Raw genomic sequence first — 22,483 nt, forward strand, 5'->3', positions numbered from 1 at the left:
AGCAAGCTTTTGTTTGCAGTGTTCTCGGGATGGACGCTGAAGTTCGCGTCTGACAATCGATTCAGTGTTTGAAATTAAGTGTAACGCTGTTCTGTTATATTATTTAGATTCTGAAATGTCTTTTTTTTTATAAAAAAAAGTAGATCAAAAGTGGTAGCACTCTTCCTCGGTGCATGTTTGGCGCTAAATAATGTCGACGTGACGTTATTATTGCAGTGTTTTCATTTCATATTAAAATATTGACAGTAGTCAAAATTCTGACCCAAACCATACCAGAGGCCACCAGTTCACACCTATATTTAAAAAATTTCGAGGGGAAGACCGCTTGACCTCCGTTACAAAAGGGGGAGTAACCCCTCTCGTGCCTATCCTCCCACCACCTATGCGCCTCGCCGATGACGCCTTCGTTCTAAACTGGTGCCCCATCCCCCACTCGAATTTTTCTGAATATCAAATATCAAAGCTCAGCTGATAATATTTTAAGCTACAAAAACACAATATCCATCTACTGGCATTTCTGTAAGTGTTGCATTCATTTATTACAAACTATTTTCTCAAAACTAATGTCGATTTAGCAATAAAGGTTATTTATAGTTAATCTTATGCTGAAAAGATTGATTTGATAAAGAAGCCTTAATTCCAGGATTCTTGTCTTGTGTGTCGATGTAAGTGGAATTTTCCTAGTTCGTCTTGTACGATTACTGCTTGACTTAACATTACCTTAACCGATAGTAACAGAAATGAGCCGTGCCATGGGAAAACCAACATAGCATGGATCCGCGCAGTCTGGTCAGGATACATGTTGTTCGCTAACGGTTTCTCTAATTGCAGTAGGCTTTAAAAGCGAACAGCATGGATCCTGACCAGACTGCGCGGATGCGCAGGCTGGTCTGGATCCACGCTGGTCGCAAACCGGCTATGTTGGTTTTCTCATGGCACGGCTCAAATTATTGAACAAATCATCCTGCGTTTGTATCCTTTTTCATAGTTTGTTGTTGAGCATCATGTGTTTCAAATTTCCCCCAATACCTTCTCAGTTAAAGTAATAAAAAGTCGGACAATGCATGAGAATTGCTCCCTTATCGTCAAGCTAAAAGCAAAATAGTATATTAACTGATCGCTAAGGTATCAAATATCAAAATGTTTCAGCTGATCACTATGGTATCAAATTCAACAAATAAAAACAAATAAAATTGAATAGTTTCATACCGATATACGAGAATGTTTATGCTTTAAGGGCAAATTGTCTTTATGTGTGCTGCCTGATAGTCTTTTATTACAGAGGATAATTGTGTTAGAGGTACTGGTATGAACTGAATTGGTTATTTATTGAGACGTTGATAAGGTCATTCGTCCCTTGGCTGCCAATTAAACATTGAACGCTTCGGATTTTAGAAGGAGTGTACACATGTATGTTGAGTTAATCGGATATATTCGAGCACAGAGTTTTAAAACTTAGTCCTTAATCAACGTTTATCACGACCCGGAGGAGAAACTTGGTACTTAATTAAATGGACGGCAGTTTAGAGAATATCAATGCCCTTAGTATTGGTATATGAAACTATGGTTTTTGTGGAAAGAAAGTAATTCAGATATAGCCAGTAACTAAAATATCACCCAGTATTGCTCTGCTCACTGTAAGGTAATTTTGTTGTTAATGCTATACTATCCAAACAATCGGAGGTCAAATGCGTTATTTATGACATTATACCTGCAAACACCTGTACGAAATTTTACAGATGTAAAAGACCTGTATTCTTGTTCAAAATTACAGTCATGATTATTTCAAATTTACACCTGTAGATTTTATAGAATAACACTGACTTTATAGCTGTATATTTCAATTTACAGCTGTAAAACGACTGTAAAACAGTTCGAATTATGCAAATGAGATACAACTGTAAAAAAAGCTTACAGCTGTAAAAATGATAAAGCTACAGCTGTAATATGCGCGTAAAAGTTACAGCTGTAGAAATGTTGAAATGCGGAAAAAATAGCATTATTTTAAGCAAAGAAGTATACAATATTTTATAGCTCTTTGTTTTAAGGGACAAAAGCATGGGTACAAAAAGTTAAGGATGAATTGTAATTCTCTAGAAAGGATAGCATTTACTAAAAAAAAGGCAAGATGAATGCTCTAGTAAGTAAAAAACAATATGAAATATGTTTACAGTATAGCAATTGCAAAATTCAAGAGTAGGATACAAATTAGAAACTATTCATCAAATCTTGTTTATAAAACTTTCTTTGTCATGAAAACATATGACAATCTTGTAATTATTTCTTTTAACCTTAACAGCTTCAAATAATTATAGTATAAATAGTTAATGTATGTACTTATACATGTCCTTTTACAACTGTATTAGATAATCAAACATGTGTACTTACTCCATAACGGTTAAAATTCCACTATTTTAGAGGATGTGGTGTCTGTATTTTAGTTATATCCCGCCAAAATGCATTAAAGATGGCTGACAATACTCATGTGTCCCTCCAAAACAGTTACAGCTGTAATTTTGGGACAAAACCATTTTACAGCTGTAACTGTCAACTCTTATTTTTTACAGCAAGCTGTATGTTTGAGCCCTGCATGTTTTACACCTGTACATTTCAACTGTATGTCTGGTCATTTTCCACTTACAGGTCTTTTACAGTTGTAATTTCAAAAACAGGTCTTAATTTCGTACAGGCATCCTTCTAAGGTCCTAAGATCCGAGTTCTATGTTATGATGCCCCTGAAGAGACTATATGTTAAAATAATAAAGATTTCTCAACACCTTTAATTATTATACCATAGTGAAAGTCTGTTAACTAAATCAATCTATTCATAATTCTCACAGGAGATTCCATGTCTGAGTACCGTTTCAGTTATCAAACGTTGCACGAGCTATTGTGATGCTTTACGCACAGTGGTAGCTTGAAAAGTCGATCACTCATTTGATTGATTACTGAAAAGGATGAGCAATGGTCCAAAATACCCGTATGTATCATTATGACAGACTTTTACGTTGGTACCGAGCCTCGGAATAGGACGTTACATAGCTGTATTATTATAATGAAGGCCTGACCTGTGTTTTAAGACTTATGTTTTAAATAATTTACAAAAGCTGTTGTCTAGTGGTTCATGTGTCGCCACTCAAGTATGGATAAGATGTAACATAAGATACTATGACAACACAGGTCACAGGTTCATATTGTAATCTAACCTTTAGCCTGCTGGCGGTAAGTGATTTTGCTTTTGCGACCAGTGCAGACCAAGATCAGCCTGCACCTCCGTACAGGCTGATCATGGTCTGCACTGTTCGCTATTCAGTCAGTATTTTTTCAGTGAACACCCCTTCAAATAATAAATGGTACTACCCAAATTGAATGATGGACGATTCCATTTTAGAAATTTAGCAGGGTAAAGGTTAAAACAGTTACATTATTATCAAAGCATGTTTTTGAACAAGACAAGACAAATATATTGTTAAGTTGAGCTTATAATGAAGTAAGTTTTGAAAAGTGATCAAATCTGCAAAAGCTCCAACTTTTCTTTGCGACGAATAAACGTGTTTAAAAATATGCAGTGCATAAGTGACACAATGTACAGCTGCACTAAAAGATATACCTGATATAACAAAAGCGCAGTAAATACGGAGCAATATATGCCTGAAGGTATGACCTTTGACATCTAAGTGTGACCTTGACCTTCTGGCTAGCCATGTAGAATATGCGATTTACACATTGTCTGGATCTGGTGAACATTTGTGTCATGTTTCTTTGAAATCTTTCAAGGTGTTCAACAGTTACAAAGCAATGATCTTTGACTCCTAAGTATGACCTTACGTTGAAGCGAGCGATCCAGAATATGAGTTATTGTCTTGATGTGGTAAACATTAATGTCAAGCTTTTTCTACAATTTTCCAGCAGTTCAATAGCTACAGAGCGGAAATGAAACACACTAATAATATGACGTTTGACCTGGAAGTGTGACCTTGGCTTGGAAGCGAGCTATCCAAAACATGTGTTTGCATGTCATTCGATGTGGTGAACATTTGTGTCAAGTTTCTTTGAAATCCCTCATGGGGTTCAAAAGTTATGAGGGAATATGAAATTGCTAACGGACAGTCAGAAGAACACCGAGGGTATAACATAATATATCCCTTTTTTCTGTGTAAAAATGGTGCAATGTTGTGAGGTCGTAATAAATCACAGAAACTACATGCATTTGACACTACAACGTTGACAACATGTAAGCTAAGATTTTGCCACGAGAAAAGCCCTTACACTTAAATTCACAAGATTTTAAATTTAAATCAACATAAGATTCACAAAGCATGGAATCAAAGAGTATTACAGCCCAAGTATCTTATGAAAATTCTCTGTTCAAGCGACTTAATGTACACTTCACCAAAATAACATACCAGTATAACGGTGCAATTTTGTTACGTCACAATAAACCATACAAATTACATGCATTTGGCACTAAAATCAATTACAACAGGTAATCAAAGAACAATCTGCCACTGTAACAATACTTCAATACCATTTTTGGCCAGGGGGCATTCACCCCTCACCAAAAGGGTGCTCTAATAAATTCCAAAGAACTATTTTCAACCGGGGCTGTTGGCCCTACAAATCAAATTCATGGTCATTTAAAATCAGTTTTAAGATCGGTGTGTAAAACTGTACATGTCATTCAGATTTCAAGGCTTTGTCTTACAAAACAAGAAAGTAGGTCAGTAGATCACATTCATGGTCACTGAAAGTCAGTTTTAAGATTGCCAAATTTCAAGGCAATATCTTACATGTAATCCAAATTTCAAGGCTGTATCTTTAAAAACAAGAAAGTAGGTCAGAAGGTCACATTCATGGTCACTGAAAGTCAGTTTTAAGAGTGAGGTTAGGTGCACCATAAACCGGTTTAAGCTCCCCAGTGGTGGTTTTGCCATTGACCGCTCCAAGGCGGTGCCCCACTGTGTTCCTTTATTTGTTTGTTTTGTCCTTGTATGTTTGCTTTGTGTGTGTGTGTGGTGTGCGTGTGTTGATCGTGTGCGCGTTTGGGGAGGCTGCGTTTTTGGAACATGGCTTTCCCTGTTGGATATTCTTCCTTGTTTTTAAGATCGATGTTCAAAGCTGTACATGCTATCCAAGGCTGTATCTTAAAAAAAGCAAGAAAGTAGGTCAGTAGGTTACATTCATGGTCAATGAAAGTCAGTTTAAAAATCGGTGTGCAAAACTGTACATGTCATCCAAATTTCAAGGCTGTAACTTAATAAACAAGAACGTGGGTCAGTAGGCCAAGGTCACAGTTGGGTAATCCCTAATCACTTGGGGTCATCAGGTAATTATAATTAAACAGCCTAGGAAATATGATCTGATAAGTTTTGAAGTATTTTTTCATATATAACTCACATAACATGTGATCCCCGGGGCGGAGCCTCTTTTAACCCCAGGGATATAATTCGAACAATCTTGTTACAGATCAACTAGGCAATGATACATACAAAGTATCAAAGACCTAGACCTTGAACATCCAGACAAAAAGATTCTTAAAGTCTTTTCCAATATGTCTATGTAAAACTTGGAACCCCAGGCAGGGCCTCTTTTCTCCCCAGGGACATAATTTGAACACTTTTGGTAGTAGACCACTAGGCAATGCAACATACCAAACATCAAAAGCCTAGGCCTTGCAGTTTCAGACAAGAAGATTTTTAAAGTATTTTCCAATAAAAGTCTATGTAAAACTAGGGACCCCAGGGACAGAGCCTCTTTTCACCCCAGGGTAATAATTTGAACATTCGTGGTAAAGAACCACAAGGCAACGCTACCAAATATCAAAGGCCTAGGTCTTGTGGTTTCAGACAAGAAGATTTTTAAAGTTTTTTCCTATACAAGTCTATATAAACCATGTGATCCCTGGGCGGGCCATATTTGACCCTAGGGGGATAATTTGAACATTCTTAGTAGAGGACCACTAGATGATGTTACATACAAAATATCAAAGCCCTAGCTACTGTGGTTTTGTACAAGAAAATTTTCAAAGTTTTTCCCTATATAAGTCTATATAAACCATGTGACCCCCGGGGCAGGGCCATATTTGACCCTAGGGGGATAATTTGAACAATCTTGGTAGAGAACCACTAGATGATGCTACAGTACAAATATCAAAGCCCTAGGCCCTGTGGTTTTGGACAAGAAAAGTTTCAATTTTTTTCCCTATATAAGTCTATGTAAACCATGTGACCCCCAGGGTGGGGCCTTATATGAACAATCTTAGCAGAGAACCACTAGATGATGTCATATACAAAATATCAAAGCCCTAGGCCCTGTGGGTTTGATTAAGAAGATTTTCAAAGTTTTTCCCTATGTAAGTCTATATAAACCATGTGACCCCCGGGGCAGGGCCATATTTGACCCTAGGGGGATAATTTGAACAACCTTGGTAGAGAACCACTAGATGATGCTACATAACAAATATCAAAGCCCTATGCCCTGTGGTTTTGGACAAGAAAAGTTTCAAATTTTTTCCCTATATAAGTCTATGTAAACCATGTGACCCCCATGGTGGGGCCTTATATGAACAATCTTAGCAGAGAACCACTAGATGATGTTATATACAAAATATCAAAGCCCTAGGCCCTGTGGTTTTGATTAAGAAGATTTTCAAAGTTTTTCCCTATATAAGTCTATAAACCATGTGATCCCCGGGGCGGAGCCATATTTGACTCTAGGGAAATAATTTAAACAATTATGGTAGAGGACCACTAGATGATGCTACATACCAAATATCAAAGCCCTAGGCCCTGTGGTTTTGGACAAGAAGATTTTTAAAGTTTTTCCCTGTATAAATCTATGTAAACCATGTAACACCACCCAGGGCGCCGCCATATTTGACCCTAGGGGGATAATTTGAACAAACTTGGTAGAGGACAATTAGATGATGCCACATACCAAATAGCAAAGCCCTAGCTACTGTGGTTTTTGACAAGAAGATTTTTAAAGTTTTTTTTATTTCGGTTGCCATGGCAACCAGAGTTCTGTATGGAATTCAATTCTTTGAACAATTATAATGAGAATCATGCAAGGAACATCCTTGTGAAGTTTCATCAAAATTGGACTGGTGGTTTAGGCTGAGAGGTGTTGACGGACGACGATGGACGCCGGACAATCACAGACCACAAAAGCTCACCCTTGAGCACTTTGTGCTTAGGTGAGATAATAATAGAAAACTACATTTACCGGCGCTACGTAGCTTGAGGGGTGTTGTCCATTCCGTTACCCTGGTCAGGATTATCCGCTCGTTTTGAACTTACTCAATCCTTCAGATGTAAGCTGTCATAAATTTATGTGTGATACAATGTATTTAAGAACGTTTGCAACAAATTATATCTTTTAAGAGATATTGTCTGCAAAGTGTTGTTAGAAATATAAGCTTGGTAAGTATTTTCCCTTGATCCTTAAAGAAATGAAAAAGGTATGTCCAAAATTTGTAAACGTGGTAAGTGTTTGAAAGTCAAGATGAAATGTATATACATCTATGTGAATGACTTGATCTATCTATCAGGGATCCTCCGTGGTCGAGTGGTTAAGGTCGCTGACTTCAAATCACTTGCCCCTCACAGATGTTGATTCAGGCCTCACTTGAGGCGTAGTGTTCTTCATGTGAGGAAGTCCTCCAGCTTGCTTACAGAAGGTCGTAGGTTCTACCCCAAGTACTCGCCCGTGGAGACAAAATGCCCGGAGGGTCACCTCGAGTCTTCCAGCTTTGAAGTCAGCATATGACCTATATTTGTGTCGATGTGACGTTAAACCCAACAGAAACAGAATGCACTATCTATCCGCAATGAAACACTGGCGAAAATGGGATGTTATTCGTAATTGAAACAGTTGATGTAAACAAAACCATTAAAAAATTCTTTCTTCGCAAATCAACCAGACACGGGATACCTACTTTTATTTTGGCCATACCTTTCATATCTACTCCAGGAATGCTGTATTTGGGATTAAAAAAATATGTAATGGTTCCTGTCTACAGCTGAACATCAAAAGAGAAAAACATCTTGCATGAAAATAGCTGTAGTTTATCACATGCAAGAGAAAAGATTGCTTCTATCTAAAGACTTGTAGAGTCAAATCAATTGCGCCTGAAAACCACGCCTGTTGATGTATCGTTCAGTATGTACTAGTTTTTGACCCTTTCTGTAAATTTATAAAAAAGAATTATTTTAACGGGATTTTATTGTCTTTATTAGGCATACTTATCAAATTCATATACTGATCGACACATACCTTTACAATTGTAAACAGCTTGAAAAGAATGAACACTTTCAGCAAGTTTCCTGAATTGTTGCGCAAACTTTCGTATAGCTGTGAACAGACTCAATCAAACCGAGTCTGCTATTATTATTCTTGGGTGCATTCTTTGCTTCCAAAGGATCTTTTTACAGATTTTATTAAATGTACCTATGATACATGATGGCATTGTAGGTCAAAACGAGCTTCATACAGCTGCGTCGAAAATGAACTGAACACATGTCCATCAAGAAAACAGCAAGAACAAATGGTCATGTACAGGAAGATATGATACAACTTGCAGTAAGGTAATCAAGAATTTTACTAGATTTTATTAATAGCATTTTGTTTCATTTTTCGCCAGAATTTTAGAATAATGCATCGTTTAAAATGTTTTTGCTTTACATGCACCAAATTAAAACTGTAAATCGCATGTTTAAACAATTTTGAGTTTTGATAATTTATCAATAGAAAGTATTGTGCGAAAATTGTGTCTGTCACGGAAACTTTATAACGGCCCCGACTGCTAAAATTAATTCGTATCAAAAGATGGAAAAGTATAATATTTAAGCTTACTGGGACTTCCAAAATGTGTTCGTATCTACCGATTATTCGTATGAAGCGAGTTCGCTATTACCGAAATAATTTTACAAAGAAAATAGAAGGACTCGGCCGGGGAATTCGGACTTTGTTCGTTTAATCCGAAAATTCGTATCAAGCGAGTTCGTATTAAGTGGACTCGACTGTATTTAAAACAACCGTGCTAGATAATAAAACATATTACTGTCCTTACGGATTAATCTAAAGATGATGCTTGAAACATTACTTTTAAACACTAACATAGATGGATTAATTTAATAAAGTAACTTCACAATATTCTAATAAAGATCGATTCATTTAAAATTGCTCTATATATTTCTTTTGAAAAAGAATTAAAAACAAATGGACTCATGCTTGGAACAGTTCTTGGAAACTATCTAACAATTTAGTTAGTAACAAATTGTGCAATGGCAACGTGTTTACATTAACGTCAGAGGCATTTATTTTTTACATTTTATGAAAATTTGATATTAACGTCAATTAAAATTGTATGTCCTGTTTTTTAAAACTAATGAGTTGGACTTCTCAAAACGAAGACAGTCTGACACAGTACATGACTGATTAAGTGACCCTCAGCATACATTTTGTGGTAATAACTCAGTCAAACTAAGAAGAAGTAGTAAAAAGGGGTCTCTGACTGGTCAGAGAAAAGCGAGTAAATTTTCTAGCATGCAATTTTCACGTGTTTTGACAGTGCTGGCTGTAAGGTGACTGTCATGCAGTTATGTATAAATGAAAGAGTAAATTCATACGCTACCATAATAAACCAATACTTATTAACTGCCTTGATCACTTGTATTACTTTTAAAATGTTCTTTTCTGAAACCACAATACCACAAGTTTTGATATAGTTTGAAACATCGTATAATGGACACACTAAGTACGCTGTTCCGACTGGGCCATCTTACTTTCTTACTGTCGACCACTTTAGAGGTAATGGCGACACTTTGATTACACGATACGACAACAAGACAACACGATGCGATGGAACAATAACATGATGCAACAGCACGATATTAATATCGCGTTAATGTCATGTTGTGCCATCATGCTGTCGTGCTATGGCATCTGTGATATCGCGGCCATAAATACGACATTAGTGTCGCGTTATCCAATAATATTTTCATAGTGTCCAAGCCAGTGGATTCGTTGTCAGTGTCACAATTACTTACTTTTGCGGTTAACCTTCATGCTTATCTCAAAATTCCATTGTCTAGGATGGATGGTTTTTGGGGGTTTTGTTTGATATTTTTGTCTGAATGACTGGCCCGATTTCCGAAGTATATTTTAGCCGCGCCATGAGAAAACCAACATAGTGCGTTTGCGACCAGCATGGATCCAGACCAGCCTGCGCATCCGCGCAGTCTGGTCAAGGTCCATGCTGGTCGCTACCGGTTTCCCTAATTGCAATAGGCTTTGAAAGCGAACAGCATGGATCCTGACTAGACAGCGCAAATACACTATGCTGGTTTTCTCATGGCATGGCTCATTTATGTTTTATATCAAGGAAAAAGCGATTCAGTTTGAACTGATATATTGTACTGGATACGGCCAAGTAGTATAAAAACAGTATAAGATAAGAAGGGTCTAGGGTAAGGTTTCTTTAACTGAATTTGTCGGAATACTTTTCAAATTTTTAAAGTACTTTTTTCTAGTTTATATTTTCTTATTTGTATTGATGTTATTTGTAACAAATAAACGAAATACTCGTAAAGCCAGTTAGCCCAGTAGAGCTACCAGCCCTCATAAGTCTCTTTTTAATTTATTTTTTTGAAATTATGCGTTCAAAGTGAGTTGTTGTTAACAACGGCGTTCATCTTTAAAACAATTATTGACGTACATAAATTTTAATATATATTACACAAAAATGTCGTTTTCGCTTCGGAGAAAAACAACAAAATTGATTGAACTTTCGAAAAGTCATCACACTAGTAATGATATGTATTGTTTTTCTACTAAAGGAGCGACCTAAGAATACATCTAAAGGAACTTGTACTAATTTTTTCATGTGAATGACATCGAACAAAGATATAAGGTGGCAAATAACGCGATGAAAACGTGTTTACTATGATGTCAATGGTAATTCAATACAATTAGAGAGTGTTATGAAAAAGATCTTTTTATATTGAGTTTAACATGAAAAAAATAAAACAGCCTTCACCGACCATCAATACTGATATTGTTGTTGTTTGTCCTTGGAAAAAACATTGTATATATTTCTGGCAAACTGGGATTATGGAGTCTAATTAATTTCAAAACATAAAAGGTTCGGCTAAAGACGGTGTTTGTTTGTTTTTTTTACATAGACATGTTTCGGGTCGTAAGCGACTTTAAGGTTAAATGGTGACGGTATTTCGCAAGCCTCATTGATGGCTTTCTCACATAACGACTAAGAGTTGAACCCCATAGAGGCATGGGGCAAGTTATTCGAGCCCGGCGCACTTAATCCCTCAGATAGGTAGGCCTCCTGTGTCAGTGCTAGAGAAAAAGGACTTCATTACACTGACTTTACACATATGCATTGTTGCTTTCTTTCTTTACGGGCTGTTTAACTATCAAAACAGCTATCCAACGCTGTTAAATGTCTTTCCATACTTTCATTCAAGTGTCGGCATCCCTGTCAGCGTCACACTAAAACCGGGGCTAGGAACACATACCCATATGGGAAAATTAGACCCATCGATTTTTCACACGAGTGAAAATATTTTATATAGCGCGAAGAAGGAGCCCTTTACTTTATTTAAATTCATGGAAAAAGTATTATAGGTATTTTAGCTTTGCAAACGATGTGATAATATTCAATGCATTGTCTTTCTTATGAATATTTTATTTTAAAAATGAATTTAAAAGAAAATGGACTTTTTTGCGTATACTTTATGTCTGTCTATCTACAATTAGAAATATAGTAAAATATGGATAATTTGCTGAAATTTCTTCTGTTTAACAAAGAATAAATAGATTCTTATATGTGCTTAAAGACCTTTGCAAACGACTTAATAATCTGTATTCATTTAGCTATTGTTTCATACTAATTTCAGTTTTCTAGGTGAAGAAGAAAATGGTCTTTTTTAAGCATTTTGCAGATGAGTATAGGTTTTTTTTTCCTTATCGGAAAGACTCGAACATTCTCGTATGTTTCCGTCAATTCTTACGGAATACTGATATCTTCTCACCCGCTAAACAGCACACATGTACGGATTTATAAATTAGTGGACGCTCCATAATATGATTTGTTTACAGCCAATAGTCAATTTTAAACAGCTTGAGGATCGAAGTTCAAACTTTAAAAAAATAAACTTTAGGAGGCATATTTTGGGCAAGTTAGAAGTAGAAAATCAAAATTCAAATTTTGAAAGGATGATGTTGAATTTCGCTTATATTGAATTTCGCACAGACTAGGAAATCGAAATTAAAATAAAAAGAATTCGTCGAATTTCGAAGCAGAATTGAAATTAGATCCAGCAGGATGACCGAAATTCAAATATTTTGAGGGGAGCGGTCGTCCAGTGAATAATGTGTCGGCCGCTCAACCCAGGGGTCGTGGGTTCGAGCATCCGTGAAAGGGGTCACGACCATGACTTCTCATATGACACCAGTACTGGGTTTTCCCGGAAGCTGGCTGTTTAAAAGATAGTTTCACATTCAATACCAGTTTTAAATTCGATTGCTTTGAAAATTCGAGCATGCTTGAAATATAATACCGAGAATAATCTATTTAGATTTTTAACAAGGAGCTGTGTTCAATAAACGCTTGATGCCCCCGGTGGCATCCTTGTCGATACAAAGCAACCTAAGTCCAAAACGAGGTCAAGTTCAAGGTCAAGGTCAAACTGAGGTCAGGTGATGTCTGAAGATGAGGAATGGTCACAGGTTATATCTGCATTAGTATCAAGTCATTCTAGTAAGGGGTATTGATGCTAGACGAAACGGTCCCATTTGGTTAACCTCGTACGGATGGACGGACGGACGGGCGGACGAACGAACGGACGGACAGGACAATCACTATATTCCTCCCGCATCAGTAGATGCCGTGGGCATAAAAACTTGAATTTCGATATATCCGATCTTGCACGATTTTTAATCTTTGAATCTTGACCAGATCGCAGTTTCAGTATTATACTGAAATTCAGCTTTTTAAAATTTGAAGTACGATTTTCGAGATGGCTCGACACTAATTGCTTGCTCGATATTTGACTTTTTCATTTCAATATCAATCTTGGAACAGGCTGTTCATTCAATACGAAATCGAAATTTGGCTTTTGGAATATTATAAATTTCGATCATTGAGCTGGCCCGAAATTAAAAGCTATTTTGCAATTTGACGTTTTTCAATCTTCAGGTGTAACTTAGGATCACAATTCAATAAGTTATGAAGTTGAATTTCGATCTTCGAGCTGGCATAAAATTCTAAGCTAGTTGGACACCGCTCACGACATAATCATAAATGTGCAGTTATTTGATTACATAAAAAAACTACTTAAAATCTTTATTTCATAATCATGAACATCAAAGAAAGTATTATAAAAGCGAGTTTCCATTTGATTGTAAGAAAATAGAAATTACTTTTGGAAAGTCATTGTTTGGTTTTACAATAATATGTTTGTTGACAATACCGTTAAAAATGGTATTCTGATTAAACCACCAACAGCAATTTAGGTTTCTATTTTCTAATCTATCTTTGCAACCACTGTAAATTAGACTTAACAATATCCCTAAATCCATATGATCAAAAGTATTAATGTAACGGTACATTGGCGAAGAAGGGTTAGACATCGGCCTGAAATACGGAGTAGGCCGAAAACTAGCGAAAAGTCTCGACAGCCGATTTACCTGGCCAAACGTATTATCGGTTTTTTGTGGTGATTTTCACGACGGGTCTAATTTTCCCATATGGTTTCCTGTCATGAATCGAATAGGCTATCACTGTGCTTGGTCAATTTGATCTTGTTCCTGTCCGTTTCGACGGGTCGGTAGTACAAAATAATTTGTTTAAACACAAAGAAAAAGTTCGGATTTTTCGAGAGCCATGGATATTTTTTTAATTGCTTTCTGTTCAATAAGCAATTAGCGAACTGGACTGAGATCCAGCTAACCTATAGCATGTACCCACAAAGAAGCCATTTTTGTACGAAAGTAGTTTTGTATTGATTGTATTCCGCCGCAAATGTTATATAATATGAGCCGCACCATGAGAAAACCAACATAGTGCGTTTGCAACCAGCATGGATCCAGACCAGCCTACGCATCCGCGCAGTCTGGTCAGGATCCATGCTGTTCGCTTTCAAAGCCTATTTCAATTAGAGAAGCCGTTAGCGAACAACATGGATTCTGACCAGACTGCGCGGATATTTTTCTCATGGTGCGGCTCATATGTGTTTCGACATGAATTGTAGTTACGAGTTTTAAATCTACACCAGGCTACTTATCTAACCAAAACCAAGATTCCTGCACAAATGGGTATAATTGTTATTAAGTACACTTTGTTGTATTTACCCAGGAGCAATGAATAAATTGTAATTGAACCGTTGATGAAATTTCACTTTCCTACAGCATGCATGCTCCGTACTATTGATGGAAACAGCTCATGCTTAACATGCTTTTTATTTTGCAAATGTTGTTAATATGAAGGCCCATTTCGGATTATACATATATAAGTTCTAATATTTCATTACGATGTAACTCATTGCAGACTTGGAGCGGTCTTCTGCGCATGCCCGAAAGTGATTATCAATTGTAGCGCACGGCAAAAATATGCATATTTTTGCATGTCCGCATGGATTTAATGTACAATATGCATAAAATACTGACTAAAGGTTAGGGTTAGTATCACCATGGTTACACAATATATACAGTTAAGATATTTTCGTTCAAATTTAGTTAATCCGGTATGTACCGGAGTCTGTACTTTATACCGGCGCTCCAAGTCTGCATTGAGTCACAGTCATTTCATTACACGCACCATTGTGATTTGAATTGTTTTGTCGCAAACACAGTGCGTAAGGTAATTTAACTTCAATGCATTTTTTTTCAGACTGTAGTTTTCCCAAAGCCCTTCAAACGGAGTTTAGTCTGTTTCCATTAAAAATTGCTTTTATATTTATCAAAAGCATTTCCATGTAACTGAAGCATGTTTAACCCATGGGAATATAGACTACAACATACATTATTAAATTTAATTGATGGCGTTGCAGAAACTCCCGCAACACTTACGAATCAATGCGCTCCAGTGGGAATCATTTCTAATTCAAGCAAACGGCACTGACGTATGAATATCATTGTGTTAAGTGACGTGATAAGTAGAATTAGTGTTTGTCCTTTGTGATAAAACTAAAAGCTAGCTTTGAATAAACCGGAAGTATTCTTTCTCATGTATGCCATTTAGATATTTAGCTGTCAATCTACGAATAAAAATTAGGGTAAAAATAAAGCCCATTGGTTTCTTTTGTAGAAAAGCACCAATTTACAGCTTTGAATACTGTCTCAGATAAATAGAAAACACTTGAGACTTTAGTTGGAACATAATGAAATATTTGGGTATCTTTATGGGTATAACAGCGTCTTTTTCCTTTATTTTAAACATCATTACTGTTTAAAGGCGTACGCTAGAATTCCCTGTATATGAGATGGGCGAAAATTTTCCCAATAACAGAATTTCTTTAAACTTTGGATATTGAAGGACAATCATCTAAGAAACAAAAAAAATGCAATAAAAATCATAGGTCACCAGATTCGAAAAAGAGTTATCTGCCCTTGAAAACGTCATTTTTGGTGGAAATGCCGTTTTCAAGGGCAGATAACTCTTTTTTGATACCGGTGACCTATGATTTTTATTGCATTTTTTGTTTCTTAGATGATTGTCCTTCAATATCCAAAGTTTGAAGAAATTCTGTTATTTGGAAAATTTTCGCACCAAATTCTAGCATACGTCCTAAAAACACTGAGTATACCAAGAAAAAAAGAAGAAAAAACACTTTACCAGATACATGATGAACGGTTGGCTTTTCCGCTATGTCTTGTCATGTCCTCCAAAATTTTGCTTTTTGTGCTTAAAATATTTGAGATATCACTTATTTCTATTTGATTTAAACCATCTGTAGTTTTATTTCATACAGCCGAGTGTCAGAGCTTAACTTACAGGTAGTACCTTACATTGTGAATTATGAGAAACAATTTAAAAAATAATATTGATTGCTTATATATAACATTTAAGAGAAGTGTAATACTTAAGTCTCGATTTGACCATTTTGAAGCATGTTGTCTAAGACTACGGTAGCCGTTTTTGCAATCGAGCCATTGATAATAAATGGGTTAATGCGGGAAGAACTTTTCTCAATGCAAAAATGTTGTCAGATACATGCATATTGTATGAAATGTTTCAAGTCTAATAAATTAAAGTCAGATCCACTATTAAATCTGAAATTTAGATATAAAGTTATTTATACCATATCACACATCATCAAAGCTTAGTATTTACCATGAAAATTGACATTGCAATGAAAATACTTATCGCTAAGTTTTTAACCATACAGTTACTTTGTTGTTCCCTTTAACTTGTGTCATACAGTTGTATATGCAAGGTAGGATTATTATTTCAGTCTTTTACTCATTTGGACTAGTTCTGCAAATTAACCTTGGGGTGAATCTTTGCTTTCCATGGCCACCGGCCATTCCAAGTCGGTTTCTGTGCTTTTTAAATCGTTTGTTTGTTCATTACACGTGCCTGGTTTTACATTCAGTCTTTTTTATATTGATTATCTTAATGGCGTGTTTCTCTATTTATTTGGAAATTATATCACGCTCTTATGTTATAGCCGTCATCTTTAGTCAACTTACGATGATATTTACAATTTGTGCTTTTGAAATAGATGTTATTGTTTTCGTGCAGATACCCTGGTAGGAAACCTAACGTTATAAGTTGAATAGTTTCAGATCATATACTATCACGAACATAAAACATCGTAGTTTGGGCAAATATTGCTCTTTCGTGGATATATTTCCTTTCAGAATAAATGAAGAATAATTTGACTTGTTCATTGAAATTTAATTTCTTTAATTGGCGCAATCGCAAACCCAACAAAAAGTAGACACCCACGAATATTCATTTTAACAGTTAACCATCCAAAACTTCTAAACTTGCTCATTATGGATTGTATGGAAAATCTTTAATGATTTCAAGTTTGTCTGAAAGTCAATTATAATACATTTAAAACAGTTTATAATTCAGCTGCATTACAGTAGTCCATATCCATAAATACATGAAAGCTAAAATTCTGAACCGATTATTTTTATGTGATTTAATTATAGATATTTAATGTAATGTTTAACAAAACTTAAAGTTTATTTATTTATTTGAGTTTTGCGGCGCACCAACGCAGTATAGGTTATATGGCGCCAAACAGGACTACACTATGAGGTATGAGGTATGGAAAAACTTAAAGAAGGTTCTTTATGGAACAGTAGAACTAAACTAAACAAAATGATAAATAAATGATAAAACCGGTTTAATTTTAATCTATGGGAAGTTAATCATCCCAACCTGACTGCAGTTAAATAAATGAAAATGAATTCCGCTGTCATAAAGACATAGTATTAACACTCGCATCATTTAATACGAAGAATAATTATAGGAATAAAGATGGTGCAACCGTTATGTTGTGTTCATGTGCTGTTTAAATAATGCAGCTATTTAGATGTATTTTTATTGTGCTTTAATAAAACATCAACATGCTGTTGGTCCTTATAAATGTCAAAGGAGGACCAACAGGATATCAACAAAGAAGACACAAACATAATAACTATAATGATTTAAGGTCGAACAAGCCATTATTTCCTGCAAAAAGATGGTATTCATTATTAGCTTAAAACATCAGCTTTTGCCCTTATATAGATCTGGCAATAACAGCGGCCTGAAATTAGCTGACATATATCATATTGTTGTGTCAGTGTAGATAAAATAATCAATTATATGTTATTTGCTAAATACATGTACTTTATTCAATTAAGCCGCTGCTTTACTGATGGGTTGCGCTTTTCATGCAGACATTTCCTTTTTAATAAACTTTACTAAACCATAACAAAATTCAGGTTTGGTTCCCTTTATCACGATGCACTTTCATTATAACTAACAGTATCAAATCTCTGTATATTTGTAGATTTGCAACAAATCATGATATTGGTAGGTATTAGGTAAAGCAATACACCACAGAGAAACTGTAGTTCCTCTCTGCGAATTAGGAGCCGGCCTTACCTTTGACGTACAAATCACATACGTCATCCCCTCCCGATAACCACACCATCCCCAACTCACAAGAATATTCTTTTTGCATGAGAAGTTGTCGTGACATTTGAATGATAATTATCAGTATATTTTATGTTTATAAGAGTCAGTGATATAGTGTTAATGTTATGGCATCAACAGTTTTCTGACTAATCATATCTGTTAAATACTTTAGAATTTTGATAGATATTTTATAACTCTTCGTAAGTGATTTCCCCTGCATGTTTTGTTGTTATACAAAAGAAAACCATCATAAAACTATAAGACATGAAAACATCATAGGGTCATAAACACTGGATTATCTGATGTAAACTATTCATGGCAATAGTTGTATTATATACTGAGTACAACTCGTGTATGTATTCACTTTTAAGTTCTGAAACAATCATACATAAGCAGTCATAGCCACTGAAATAAACGAATGAAATTAGTCTGAAGATCGTCTGGTAATATTCCTAAATTATCCACATTTTACGTGATGAAACACTTGCAAAACTATGATTAAAAACACACAAAAAGACATCATAAAATGTTATATTTTTACACAACAGTTGTCAAAGCAATCGGCAAACGCTTTAAATAAGTACGTACGACACCATTTGGTGAAAATAATATTATGCATTGTCATAATTCAAATTATGTAGTTACATCCAATATTCACGATCTTTGTCTCTGCTTTGATAAGTGGTTTCTAACATATTTTGTGAATCATATTGTGTTTTATTTCATGATTTTACATTTTATCATATCTCGAATGATATTCTTATTTTCTGTTGTACATTACACTTAGATACTGTTTCCATTTGCCTCATAACACCAAAAAAATGAATCTGTGTATATGCAAACTTACAAATGAAAGTATGATGAAATATTCATTGCAAATGTCAACAACATGTGTGCATGTCTATTACATCAGCAAATAGGTGCAATTTCATCATATTTTATTTCCGATTGTAGGTTACAATGAACTCCATTGATTCTTTTCTTCTTTCTACACATACCATTAGCGTTCTTAAGCTTTTACGATTGGTCCTAAACAGACAGCAGCATGGGAATAAATATTACTGATTTTGAACTATTCTTCTTGTGTTTCTTGGCGTTTGTTAAATTTCTATTTTTGTTATTATATTGCAGTATGTGTAGGTTACGCAACAAGTTAGGTTGCTATGTTTTTTTAGTAAACGTCGCGTAATCTTTCGATACCTTAGGGTTGTTCCGCGCGTTCGGATTATTTTTTCTAAATTGTAGAATTTAATTTAAAGCTGATTTTTTAAAACTTCATGATATATTATGAAAATTCAGCAAATAGAACTTGTGCTTGATTTTTGGCTAAACTGATTTGAAAAATTTGGACCTCACGCAAGTTTTCATAATGGGAGTCTATGGGATTGTCACAATTGTGATAACGTTTTAAGGAGCAGAAATTGTTCTGCAATGTAGATTTTAATGACACCTCTCACAGTCGTAAATAAACACATGATCTATGATATGGTGAAATAGATTTCCAATAAACTCATTATCAAAAACATATCTGTAAAGGAAACTCTGGGAAGACTTGCCCTTGATCTAGTTAACCATGATTTTTGGCTGTGAGTAACGGTAGTTTATTTTCAGAAAGTCTGAAATGCGCTTTATTATAACCATTAGAAAACAAGTGAACATCTATATAATTGCGTACAAATGTGAACATGCTGAGTGCTCTTAATGCTAAAATAAATGAACATTATTATTTTTATTATTTTCGCGAACGATAAGAAGAAGAAGAAGAAGATTTTTATTATTAACTTACATGCGTTGTTAAAGAGTTTGCGAGTTAAGGATACAAGAGTGGCATGATCGTAAGAGGCGACTTAACTGGCTTGTATACTAACTTTTGTTGTATTCCGACATGCATAAAACATTTGATTCTATACCTCATATTTTCATTTTGTTATAAATGAGTTGTAAAAAGCAAATAATTCTTTCCTTCGCCATATAACATATACTAGTGCGCCGTAATAATCAAATCAAATCCAATAAAATCAACTGAACTGCTAGTTTCTTTTTCAATAGGCCTTCTGTTGGCATCAGACCTTAGATATTCTAAAAGGTGTTAATAAATATCGATACTGAAATTCAATATATTTTTATTTTTTATTGTCCCCGTAATAAAAACAATATCCAATATGAATTCCTTTTTCTTTTATAAAAATCAAAGTACTGTATCTACAGGGGCTTCGTGAATGTCATGAATGCCATACAGAGAGTCTCTTGTGCCATTATGCATGTATTTCGATCGTGCGATACGCTTGACACGATATTGTTATGACAAAACTGTTCGGAAACGTGACAAACATCAAAGCGGTTGTTACTTTAATGGAAGAATTGCACCTTATTTAAGCATTCGATTTTTTTTTGCAATTAATGAAAAGAAAAATCGAGTTCGAAATCAAATCGTTTGCAGATCGCTTCAAATAGTTTGAAGGTCACCCTGGGACCTCTTTGGAGAGATAGGAACTTGGATAACAGAAAACAAGATATACCACTGAAATAAATGCAGAACTCCTTGTGTGTTTCTCCAAGTCCTACAACTTTTGAAATCTTGTTCAGTGTAACGTGTAAGGGTTACCTTTCAGTGAATTGCATTGCGTGGTTTAAACTTTATAAACATGTTGCGTCCGTGTGTTTAAAGCGAATTATTAAAGAAACCTTATAATAATAATAATAATAATAATAATAATAATATTTTTATTCCACAACTGAAAGATATAAGCCTGAAAATTAGAGTTAAAACGCATTTCTGGCGAAATAGCTTTAATCCAGAATTATCATGCTGAAATATCCCAGTGCCTCGTAGTGATGAAATAACAGCACCAGGACCTGTAATGATTAGGTGGCTCATTTTAACGTTTATTTTATTGTTTACTTTATTGTTTTTGTTTTCTTGATTTTAAATGAACAAAATATATGAAATATACATGTATGCGCGTACTGAACATAAGTACGTTTTAACATTATCTATTATGACGTTTCGGATTATGGGATAATTTCAACTCGATTTATACAATTCTTTTTCGGTAAATGAAACAAAACTTCACAGAGAGAAAACCGGCCGTGTGAAACTCTTTTGGTAAGGTTCAAACTATATGAATGATCGCATCTATTCCAGCTATTTATTTGAATCTTTGTGTACGTTAGACTCGAACCTGCACATAACTGGAGCATTCCGTATTGTTGTCTTGTCTGTCAGCCGTCCGCTTAGCTCAGAAAGGACGAGCGCATATCTACAATTTGCGGGGCCGTGAGTTCTATCCCTAGGCGAGGCGTATGTTCCGTGTGACGATTTTATAAAAGACATTGTGTCTAAAATCATTCGCCATGCACCTGATGTGGGGAAGTTGGTAGTTACTTGTGGAGAACAGGTTTGTACTGGCACAGAATCCAGAAACACTGGTTAGGTTTACTGCCCACCGTTATATAACTGAAATACTGTTGAAAAAATGGGCGTTAAACCCAAAACAATCAAACAATGTTTTCTGTTTTTATTTGCTCTAATACACCATATTGTCCAGTTTTGTCAGTATAGCTGTGTGTTGTCATTTGCTGTCATACTCCATATTACCAAGTTTTTTTCTCGTTTAGGGCAAGCCCATTATTTTAATTGGGGACCATATGCCGCTTTTCATAGAATTACACACTAGTATATCATTGACGCTTCCATGCACACCGCCGTATGAACACATCTGTGGATGTCTCTTAATTGTTTTTGGTACTTGTAACATGTGTAAATGTTGAGTTCTGCTCAACCCGGGGCTTTGTAGGGCGTGGAAGGTAGCTTGCCTTTCCACTGCCGTCCATGAACAGGCTCAATCAAACCGAGCAAGCAACGTTTTCATTTTTGTCATATTGAGCGATCAGTGGAGTTCCCACTTTTTCTATTTTCTCGGTTTTGTTTGTCAGCTAGCTTGAGTCTTAATAAGCTATAGTACTCCAAATGGCTCATTTCTGTTTTGTGTGTTTTAATTTGCTGCTATACTCAATATAACCTAGTTCTGCCTGACTGTATGGTTTAATTTGATTGCTATATACAACAACACTTTCTGCGTAGCCTTTACTTGCACGATGTGTTTAAATGTCAGGTATTCGGACTTTCTCCGCTCATTCTGTCTGCCCTACCCTTCTACAAAAAAAAAAACAATCAAAGCCATCCCTTACAGTCGAAACAATAGTAAAACCGGTGTAACCAACCACTAAAACCCATAGGTGTCATGGGGATCATGAAAATAGGAAGTTCTATTCTCTGGCTCTTCTTTTTTATGGAATAGAACTAGTTGTCTTAAGAAGTAGTAG

The sequence above is a fragment of the Mercenaria mercenaria genome, chromosome 6 (assembly GCF_021730395.1).
Source record: "Mercenaria mercenaria strain notata chromosome 6, MADL_Memer_1, whole genome shotgun sequence".
Taxonomy (NCBI): Eukaryota; Metazoa; Mollusca; class Bivalvia; order Venerida; family Veneridae; genus Mercenaria; species Mercenaria mercenaria.